The sequence below is a fragment of the Schistocerca serialis genome, chromosome 2 (assembly GCF_023864345.2).
Source record: "Schistocerca serialis cubense isolate TAMUIC-IGC-003099 chromosome 2, iqSchSeri2.2, whole genome shotgun sequence".
Lineage (NCBI taxonomy): Eukaryota > Metazoa > Arthropoda > Insecta > Orthoptera > Acrididae > Schistocerca > Schistocerca serialis.
In genome coordinates, this window is record NC_064639.1 from 399,674,805 (window position 1) to 399,686,918 (window position 12,114).

Sequence of the window (12,114 nt, forward strand, 5' to 3'; positions counted from 1 at the left end):
ACTATGACTATGTAAAGGCTGTTGAAATTTAGCAATGGGAATGCAAAAGTTTTCATGGGTTTTTAAATTATGTCTTTCATTGAATAGTCAGTTACATCCATGTGAGTTTGTACACTAGTACATTAGTGTGGATAGTATAAGGTTTGCAAGTTTTTAGAGTTTTGATGTAGTACTCATCTCGCCAAGGATAGTCAAATTTGTTAAAAAATTTTGTTGTAACAAAAAATGTTCAAATTTCATTTGGGTGTTTGTTCTCTAGTAGCTTCTCCGCAACATATGTAAAATTTAGCTTTTAGGAATGGACGGTTTTTTATGTAATTGGAGGCAAGGTTTGCTCCTGAAAATTTTTCCTTGAATTTTAATGAATTTCAGACGCACATCTCAGAAAGCCCTCCTTCAATTAAGTTAGTGAGACATTCATTAGAAAGAACACATTTTCCTCTACACTGTACCTTAATTTCATTTGTTTTTGGAGGTTCCCAAAATCATCCAAGATACATTCATGGAAATTTTCATGAATGGCAGTAGAACTTACTACTTTTCAAATAACGGGTCCACTGCCTTACAAAGACAGTCTGTCCATTGTTGCATTAACCAAAAATGGTTCAAATAGCTCTGAACACTATGGGACTTAACATCTGAGGTCATCAGTACCCTAGAACTTAGAACTACTTAAACCTGACTAACCTAAGGTCATCACACACGTCTGTTCCCGAGACAGGTTTCAAACCTGCAACCGTAGCAGTCGCGTGGTTCCGGAGTGAACCTCTTGGCCACTGCGGCCAGCTTGCATTAACCTTTTGCTTCTCTGTTGTGCTAGCTGTTTCTTCACTAGGGCTCAGCTATAGATGGAGAAAGAGATACTGCTACTTCAGCAGTACTCTTAACAGAAGGGTGTGAAACCATATTGTAAGTTCACATTATCCTAAGTAGCACAATGTAAATATGTTGTATATTTCCAGATGATTTTATTTTCCACTGAATTTATGTTGTTATCTAGATTGGTTCATTGTAAGATAAGCCTACAGTACTGTTGTACTTATCTGTAGAAAAAAGAAATCTGCTACATTAATGGCATTGCAATGAACATAATTTTACACAATAAATTTCCTCTCTGCAGTGGAGCATTCACTGACTTGAAACATCCTGGCAATATCTGTTCAAGTAGTTGATTCCCAGTCCAGCAATGAGTGGACATGGTGATCTTTCCCATCCATTGCTGCTGTTTCCTGAAGGGGTTCCATTATATATCTTACATTTGAACTTCCAACTGTTGATAGACCTACACTCTTTTCAGTGTACTTACACATGACATGGGACAAAGTAGATTTCCCAATAATTTCAGTGGAAGACAGCACTTCAAAGTTGTTAGTTATGGGGTGGTTGTAATACCATGAGTTCTTTCTGGTCCTCGACTGCCCTATACAGGACCCCAAGATGCATCACCAACATATTATTCACAGTCAAGTGAATAGGTAGTGATAGATCCTGTAGTGCTTGCAGAGGACATAATGTTCACAGGAGAGAGAGTGGTGGTGGTGGTTAGTGTTTAACGTCCCGTCGACAACGAGGTCATTAGAGACGGAGCGCAAGCTCGGGTTAGGGAAGGATTGGGAAGGAAATCGGCCGTGCCCTTTCAAAGGAACCATCCCGGCATTTGCCTGAAATGATTTAGGGAAATCACGGAAAACCTAAATCAGGATGGCCGGAGACGGGATTGAACCGTCGTCCTCCCGAATGCGAGTCCAGTGTGCTAACCACTGCGCCACCTCGCTCGGTGGAGAGAGAGTACTTGAGGTACCTTTGATACCACTGGTACATGTCTCTCAGCATCTTTCCAGACACACTAATTTGTAGCAGCTTCTAATGATGTAACTAAGTGCTTAAAATCAGCAACGAACTCATCCCATGTCCAAAAACAGAATTTGCATTGGGTCTGCATTGTGGCTAGTGTGCTGGCGGAAGTAAGACTGTGAGGGCTGTTGTGAGCCGCTCCTGGATAGCTCAATGAGTAGACCATTTGTCCACAAAAAGGCAGAGATTCTGGGTTCAGGTCTCGGTCTGGCACACAGTTTAAATTTACCAGGAAGTTTCAATGTAAATTTAGCTGTTTGTTTACCAAAAAGGACCAAATAATTTAGAAATAGGTTGTACTGTTCTATGGGTGTGAATTTCATAATGTTAGGTTTTTTTCTTGCAGGTTTGAGTTTGTGCTGCATTTCAATTTGAATAAAGTCAATACCTTAAGAACCATGTAAGTATTTTAAGTCAAGTGCAAAATTGAAAGTGATATGTGAAATTTTTATAGAACAAAAGGAACTTCTTTAAAGTCACTCTAACCTGCAGCTTGTGTTGGTAAAATGATAATTTGTCTTCATCATAAAGCCTTACTGCTCTCAAAATATGAATTTCTACAGAGGTCATGCACTAACTGTTTGCCAAAAAGAATCATCATGTTGACAAAAGTTTCCACCTGATAGAAAAGAGAAATACACTAGTAAATATTGGTAAACATGTTTTGCCTGCTTAATAACTGGACCTGTCAAATTGAGCTGACTAAGTTGTCACCCCCTTCAGATGAAGGTGCACATCTGAAACAATTATTTTCTGTTCATTTGTGTCCACAGTCCTGCAGTGCCTTTACTGGATTGTTATTAACCCTCAAGTGGGTGCACCTGTGTACGTATGTAAAATGATCCCAGCAAATGAATGACCCAGACTGCTTGCTAGCAGCACAATCAGGCAGTTGTGTACAAGATACAAGTGTTGTCCAGAAAGTAATGCACTGCATTTTCTTCTTCAACAATTCTTTATTGAACACAATGAGAATCCACACACGAAAGAATGGTGTTTTATCTACACACCCTATTTTTCCACGTAATCTCCATCCCATTCTATGGCCTTCCTCCAATGCAAAACAAGAGTGTGTATGACCTGTCTGTATAAATCCTTGCCCTGATGGCAGAGCCAGTGCTTCACTGTCTGAATCGCCTCCATATCATCCTCAAAATGTCGTCCATGAATGGCGTCCTTTAATGGCCCAAACGAGTGGAAGTAGTTTCTTTGAATTTTGACTACTGTGGGGAGTGAGAATGATGTCATTCCAACAACTGTCGTTTTCTTTTGGTCTCAAAATGGTGAACCCATGTTTCATAACTTGTCACAATCTGGGAAAAGAAGGCCTCCCCCTCAGCTTCAAAATGTTGCTACAAATCAAGGCAAATGTTTTTTTCTCTGTGATTTGTGATCTACCATTAGACACCACAGACCGATCTTGCACACGCTTTTGAATATCCAAGAGTGCGGATAATTGTGTCCACACTTCCTTTGCTAATTGACAAATACAGCACCAACTGCTGGATCTTAATGCATCTGCCCTCATGAATGACAACATCAGCTCGCTGCGACATGTCAGGTGACAGCCGTGGATGGTCTCCCCAACCGCTGCAAATCATAGAGCTCTGCCAAACTGTCTTCTGATGACCTCACCCTCTGTACCCAGTGACTAACTGTACTTCTGTCAACAGCATATGCTCCATAGACTTTGCACAAGTTTTTGTGAATATTCCCCACAGTTTCTTTCTCAGCAATGAGAAATTCAATGATGGCACGTTATTTGTAACATACATCACCTACAGACGCCATTTTGAAACTGTCCTGCAACTACACTATCTGTCGGAAGTGATGGAAACTTGGCGTGCTAACTCAGGAGGCTTCAAATAGTATACACATAACACTTCGCATTCGTAGCATTGTTTTTGGCTGAGAAAAAAAATGTGATGCATTTCTTTCTGGGCAACCCTCGTAGATAGTAATCAAATAACTGGTTGGCTGAGATATGATGCAACTGTGCTGCTTCAAGTGGGTTATTACTGTGCGGTACCACCTGTCTGTGGCAACTTGTTTAATTAAACAGTGTATCAGCTTGTATTATGTAAGCTTATTGTATCATTGTTTAGGTCAACTAAGATGAAACTGTGATTTTGCTCATACATGTTTGTTTACCTTGGTAACATAAAGGCAGCTATTCTTAACATGTATACGAAGCATGCAACACACCTGCTCGTGTTACAAATATCAGCGCACCTGCTCAAGGGTTAAACATATTTAGTTATGATCACACTTTTGGCTAATGCGTCATTCTCAAGTAGCAGCCTTAATGCATGTTCACTCCTCTTAAGGCCACATTGTCTTCTTGTCAGTCATGCTTACATATCTCATATGTTTACCAGAATAGGGTTTCTTATCATCTACATAAATTAATGTAGCACTTCACCTAATATTCGTATCAATTCCATATCATACTGCATTCATATTTGTCACCAAAGAGATACATCCTTTTATATTGACAAGGAATGCTATTCTGTTGCTCATATATAATATGTTAACATGATTGACTCAGGGATGGGTCCTCTTGAAGAGAAATGAAATGCATTGACACACTTCATACTGGGCTGTTATTGGAGAATGGTACATCCCAAATTTCAGTTGTAAACAAATAAGTACATTTAAAAATGTTTTCATTTTTATAAACATGTGATACTCTTGGCACTAGTTTGATCTTCCTTGGCACTACATCCCTTTAAATAAAAAAGGTCGGGAAATGCATCTCCAAGTATGTCAAGCATAAAGTCTGTCATGAGCAGAACTCGATAACTATTACAGGATCTCTTGCAACCATTTTTCATCTTGATGAAATACAGCTGTCCTCAAGTTATGGTAAGTTAATAAAGAATGCGAAAATTGTGCTGACTGCACTGACTTCTTGTAATAACTTAAAGCGAAACTTCACATTTCAAGTCAAACTTAAAAGAAGAAAAAGAAAAATAAAAACAGATTCTAACAGTGGCACCAAACAGTTGGTTCATCAGAAAGTCAGCTGCAGAATTAAGAGATTCTGAGAGATTGGTGAGAATAGCCAGAATATTCAGAGATGAAGTTGGTATTCTGGCTACACCAGGAAGAAAACACATTAAGCAATGTTCTGCCTGATACTGTAAAATAAATAAATAAATAGAGCACTCAGTTTTTCTGAGGATGACTAATTCAGCAGACTTTTTCGAGGGATGGGTGAAATACTGTGTGTCATGAAAGTGGCGAGATTGGACTGAGTAAAGATTGGGAATTTGTACAGGCACTGATAACAGTGCAGTTGGGCGCCCCACAGACCAATCATCATCATCATCATCATATAATGTCAGACTAATGCCGTCCACAATGATTACACATTTTAAGTGCTCTGCCAGTACACATCACTGAATTAAAACATTTCAGTGTATGGAGGTGAAAAAACTGTCAAGAAAAGCTTGCATTGGAGTTATACCTTTCCATTTTCTACAAAGATGTTGATACAGAATAAGATTTGAGTACAAACAGTGTGCACGACCATCACTTGAGGAAAAATCAACTGCCTACTGAAGAGTTCATAGTGACTGGACCTGAAGTCTGATGTAATAATAATTCCATTAGATTTTGCTGAAATTTATTCATTTTTCTCCACCAATTTGTTGAAGGTTTCCAGTGAAAAAATACTCAATCAACTTTGTATTAAATAGTGATTTATTTTGTCGAAAATGTGCAAATACTGTGCAAAAGCACGTGCATTATGAGAGCCTAAAATCTGACGCAGTAGTTGTTCATGTTTTTGTGACGACTGGTGAATTCACATAAAGTATTGTACTTTAATGATGGATCTGCTGCTCAGTAAAAAATCTTTGATTTGTGCAGATTTTATTATTAAAACCTGACAAATAAAGAAATTAATTTTTGTTGCCAAAGCTCATATAAAATTATCTAGTGTGGGCTAAAAATACAGATTTTCTTCTGTGTCCACAGTTGCTGGAGTGAGAGAAAGTCAAATGTTTTTGTTCCAATTGTCTTGCAATAGATTCAAATGAAATGAGTTTCTGGAGACTTGCTGTCATTTGTTGCAAAAATTTTAGACTCAGTAGACAATTCACCAGTTTCAATTTTGCACCCAGGTCAGTATATTGCCTGCATTGATGACAGCTGGTTGTGGGCTGTAATGTTTGTGCAATTTCACTTTAACAACATGATTCTCTGCTCACTTTCATGTGTTTTTGTGGCCTTTCACATTTGTTCCACTGGCCACCCAGAAGAAACATTTGCTAGATCCTTTTTTTGAGTCATCAGTCTTCCGACTGATTTGATGCGGCCTGCTGCGAATTCCTCTCCTAGCCAACCTCTTCATCTCAGAGTAGCACTTGCAACCTGTGCCCTCAGTTATTTGCTGGATGTATTCCAATCTCTGTCTTCCTCCACAGTTTTTACTCTACAGCTTACCGTAGTACCATGGAAGTTAATCCCTGATGTCTTAACATATGTCCTATAATCCTGTCTCTTCTCCATGACAGTGTTTTCCATATATTTCTTTCCTCTCCGATTCTATGCAGAACCTCCTCATTCCTTACGAGTCCATCAAATTTTCAACATTCTTCTATAGCACCATATTTAAAATGCTTTGATTCTCTTCTGTTCCCATTTTTCCACAGTCCGTGTTTCACTACAATAAAATGCTGTGCTCCAAACATACATTCTCAGAAATTTCTTCCTCAAATTAAGGCCTGTGTTTGATACTAGTGGACTTCTGGCCCTTTTTGCCATTGCTAGTCATCATGGGTTATTTTGCTGTCTAGGTAATAGAATTCCTTAACTTCATCTATTTCATGGCTATCAGTGCTGATGTTAAGTTTCTCACTATTCTCATTTGTGCTATTTCTCATTACTTTGGTCTTTCTTTGATTTGCTCTAAATCCATATTCTGAACTCATTAGATTGTTCATTTCATTCAGCAAATGCTGTAATTGATCTTCACTTTCACTGAGGATAGCAACGTAATCAGTGAATCTTATCATTGATATAATTTTGCCTCAAATTTTAATTCCATTCTTAAATCTTTCTTTAATATCCATAATTGCTTCTTCAGTGTATAGATTGAACAGTTGGGGCAAATCACTACATCCTTGTCTTACACCCTTTTGAATCTGAGCACTTTGTTTCTGGTCTTCCACTCTTACTGTTCCCTCTTTGCTCCTGCACATATTGTATATTATCCACTTTCCCTGTACCTTATCCCTATTTTTCTCATAATTTAGAATGTCTTGCACTGTCTGATATTGTCGAATGCTTTTCCAGGCTGACAAACAGTATGAACTTGTCTTGATTCTTCTTTACTTTTACTTCCATTAGCAATCTCAGAGTCAGATTTTCCTCTCTGGTGCCTTTACCTTTCTTAAAGCCAAACTGATCGTCATTTAACACATCCTCAATTTTCTTTTCCAGTCTTCTGTATATTATTCTTGTCAGCAGCTTGAAAGCATGAGCTGTTAAGGGGGGTAGGACGTCAAACGGGCAGACTTGGAGCAGGAGAGGCACCACAGGACATTTTATTTTCTACTGTCTATACATAACAAAATAAATTTCTTTTTTAGATATGAAATTTCATCATTTTTTCACTTACTGTTGGCTGCATTTGTTGCTATAGGTACATTTTCTTCACAAGTAAGAGAGATTCTTTGATGAATTTTGCACAGCATACAAACCATACTGGTCTTTAAATATGTCTGCTTGTGTCTGTATGTGTGGATGGATATGTGCGTGTGTGCGAGTGTATACCTGTCCTTTTTTCCCCCTAAGGTAAGTCTTTCCGCTCCCGGGATTGGAATGACTCCTTACCCTCTCCCTTAAAACCCACTTCCTTTCGTCTTTCCCTCTCCTTCCCTCTTTCCTGATGAGGCAACAGTTTGTGCGAAAGCTTGAATTTTGTGTGTATGTTTGTGTTTGTTTGTGTGTCTATCGACCTGCCAGCGCTTTTGTTCGGTAAGTCACCTCATCTTTCTTTTTTATATATAATTTTTCCCACGTGGAATGTTTCCTTCCATTATATTGAAACCATACTTACAGGTGTTTGAAACTCTAGAATTTTCCAAATCTATTAAAAACTGTGATAAAAATTGAGATCATTAACTACAAAATTTGATTTTTTTCTAAACATAAAGTTTACAACGTAACAGCTCATTCATTTTTTCTTAAATTAGCTAGATTCTAGAGTTTCAGACTCCTGTAAGTATGGTTTGTATGCTGTGCAAAATTCATCGAATAACCTCTCTTACTTATGAAGAAAAGTGTACCTATAGCAACAAATGCAGCCAATAGTATGTGAAAAAATGATGAAATTTCACGTGTAAAAAAATTATTTTGTTATGTTTTTGAACTTCTGCTGCTACAAGTGTGAATCCTGAATCCTTCCTGGTCATGCTGACAAAGTTTTATGAATTTACTTGTAAAAGTATAGGCAGTGGAAATTAAAATGTCCTCTGGTGCCTCTCCTGCTCCAAGTCAGCCCGTTTGATGTCCTACTGCCCCTTAAGCTGATTGTGCAATAATTCTTGTATTTGTCAGCTCATTCAATTTTTGGCATTGGTGTGGATGATATTTTTCTGAAAATCAGATGGTATATTGCCAGACTCATACATTCTACACACCAATGTGAGTAGCCATTTTGTTGCCATTTCCTCCAATGATTTTAGAAATTCTGATGGAATGTTATTTATCCCTTCTGCCTCAATTGATGTTGAGTGTTCCAAAGCTCTTTTAAATTCTGATTCTAATAATGGATCCCCTATCTCTTCTGTATCAAATCCTGTTTCTTCTTCTATCACATCAACCAAATCTTTCCTCTCATAGAGGTCTTCAGTGTACTCTTTCCCCCTATCAGCTCTCTGTTCTGCATTTAACAGTGGAATTACCACTGCACCCTTAATGTTACCAGCCTTGCTTTTAATTTCACTGTAGGTTGTTTTGTATGCTGAGTCAGTTTTTCTGACAATCATTTCTTTTTCAATGTCTTCACATTTTTTGTGCAGCCATTTCATTTTAGCTTCCCTGCACTACGTATTTATTTCATTCCTATGTGTCTTGTGCTTCTGTATTCATGAATTTCCCTGAGAATTTTTGTGTTTCCTTCTTTCACTTATGTGCTGAAGTATTTCGTCCGTTACCCATGATTTCTTTGCAGTTACCTTCCTTTTAACTATGTTTTTCTTTCCTATATTTGTGATTGCCCCTTTTAGAGATCTCCATTCCTCTTCAACTGAATGGCCTACTGAACTACTCTTTATCACAGTATCTGTAGCCTCAGAGAACTTCAAGCATATCTCTCCATTCCATAGTACTTCTGTATCCCACTTCTTTGTGCACTGATTCTTCCTGACTAGTCTCTTAAAGTTCAGCCTACTCTTCATCACGACTTAATTGTTATCTGAGTCTGTATCTGCTCCTGAGTATGCCTTACAATCCAGTATCTAATTTTAGAATCTCTCTCTGATTGTAATGTAATCTTATTGGAATCTTGCCATATCTGCCAGCCTTTTCCAAGTATATTGTCTACTCTCGTGATTCTTGAACAGAGTATTCCCTATTACTAACTGCTGCAACATTCTGGTACAAGATGCTACATTTGGTGTGTGTGTGTGTGTGTGTGTGTGTGTGTGTTTGTGTGTGTGTTTCTCTTTACTGATGAGGGCTGTAGCTGAAAACTATTTGTGAGTGACTTTTGATCTTGCCTGTCTGCAACGTGATGTGTCTTCTTTACGATAAGTAGCAATCCATCTTTTCCTACATTGTTGATATTCCTACCTGGATTTTCCAATGTTTGAACCCTAATATTTGATTTGAGATTTTTTTTAAAGTGGCTAATTTTATATATAAAATTAAACATTCTTTGAGAACATAACAACGTTCAATGAGGGCCAAATAAACAAATATGTTTTTAGTTCTAGTAGGGATTAACTTGCAATGGAGGAGGGATATAGAAAAACACAATGTAGGATACAAATTGGAAGAGGCATAAGGGGTCACATATCATACTAATAGCCATGATCTTAAAGGTAATTATTGACGGTCATTAAAAGGTTGATTTTTGTTTCATGGAAGCCCCTATTTTTGACATTAGATTTGGAAAGAGTGAAGAGAGATTTGAACTTAAAGTCTAATTAATGTATTTTTTGCTAAATATAAGGTGTTATGTTACTTTGCATCTGCAAGTCAGAACAAACTAAATAAAACATAGATCACTGATTTCAAATCGCTGAGCGAGCCCCCACATTCCTCATTTCTCAGGGAGCTTGTTTTAAAGCGCTCCCATGCCTTTCATTTTGTACCCTATCTACAAAAGCTCTCCAGATACATTCCACCACGTTTTCTCTTGTTGCTGGCTGGGTAAAAATTAGAGGAATTTAGATCAGGTGGACAAGAGGGCCACAGAATGGGGCCTCCATGAGTAATGTGATGGTGCACCATCCAATTGCACCCATATTCTTCATCTGGCCTCTAAGTCAGCATCTTCAGGTAAGCCTGATAAATTGCCTCTCAATACTTCTATAATATTGTACTGATTTACATTTCCATTAAGAAAGTAGGGACCCATCAGATAGCCACTGACAATTCCGTACCAAACGTTAAAGCTCCAACAATGTTGGTTGTCAACAGTTTTGCACCAATGTGGTTGGACATTCGACCAGCAATGAAAGTTGTGCAATTCATCAATATTTTTAAATGTTGCTTCATCTGAAAGCATTATTGGTGTGAACAGCTCTTAATGATGTATGACACAGCAGCAAAATGCAAGGTGTTCTTCGAACTTCTGAAACATTAATTCTTAGGTCAATGTGATATGGAAAGCATGAAGTCTTCATGCCTTTAGAATTCTGAGTAATGTTGACTTCAGTAATCCTACTTTTGTTTGAATTTACCATGAACTAATATGAGGATTATTTAGCTGGATCATTGCAAGAATGGCTGCGACACAATTATTGTTTTCCCCATATTCATGATGGTGATACACACAATTTAACTATCCATCCAGTGTTCTGTCAGCGAGATCACAAATAGTGACATTTATTGGGTGTTGTCTGTTTGGAAAATGTCTAGCATAAAGTGTGGCCATGTGGATGTTAACACCTTGGCACTCTTCTAAAATTGTAATCATGCCTACGATTTCATTTGGAGTGTAGTCAGCCATTGTAGCTGCGTTACTCAACCAAATAAAGCAAATTTGATGAATTGATCACTAAAATTAACACTGAAACAAAAGTGTTCCAGCATGCAGACATGGACAACACACGTCTCTCTACCTGCACTCCACAAGGGTCAAGCGCTGTGGCCCCACGTGACTAACCTCTCATCCACTCTGCCGGTGGCACTGTACAAGAGCACCTGAATAGACTGTGCAATGATCTACCGCAATATGATCACATAATGGTATCTAATAATTACTTCATCTTATTCAAATTTAGTAAGTAAATCAGACTATTACATGCATAAATCTTCACAGAGCCGTGTTCCAAGATACTTACACTTGTCTACTCTTTGCATTAAAGAGCTATTGAGTCATACATTTGCATTTGTAAAGGAATTGGACTGTCAAGTGACAACCATAAAATGTCTTCTTGATTTTATTATCCAGACCTAAATTGCTGCTGTGATCTCCTGCCATGTTTATGAAGACACCATTAACCTATGTACCTTTTTCTGTATTACCAAGATACTCTCTTAGTACATGCTGAATAACAGAGCAGAACTTATCTATATTGGACTCCTCTACAGATATTAACCCTGTCATCCCGGCCCAGTGAGTTTAAAGGACTACTGGAAGGCATGAATCTTGATGACAACTGCTACGAGCGCACTGCTACATCTGCATGCACTGGTGCCATGCTGTCTACATTGTCTGTCCTTCTATTGTTGTGTCCTCCTGTATACTTTTGGTGACTCACTGGTGACATCCTCACTTGGTTGACCAGTTTTTTTCTGGTTCTTAAGTTATTCCCAGTCTTGTTGGACTCAAGTCACTTTATTAACACAGTTATTGACCTTATTATCAAACTTAATTTGTGCTGTCTGATTCCAATATAGATACTGCATATAGTGGATTTCTTTATCCATTCTTTTGAGAATTTTCGTAAGTTTACCTTATACTGCACCTTATCAAAGGCTTTTTCATAATTGAAATGCCTACATTTTATCCTGGTTGTAGTATCTTTGCACCAGAACTTGTAGCTCAATTATTGGTTCTCGTATGCCTAAACATTTCCT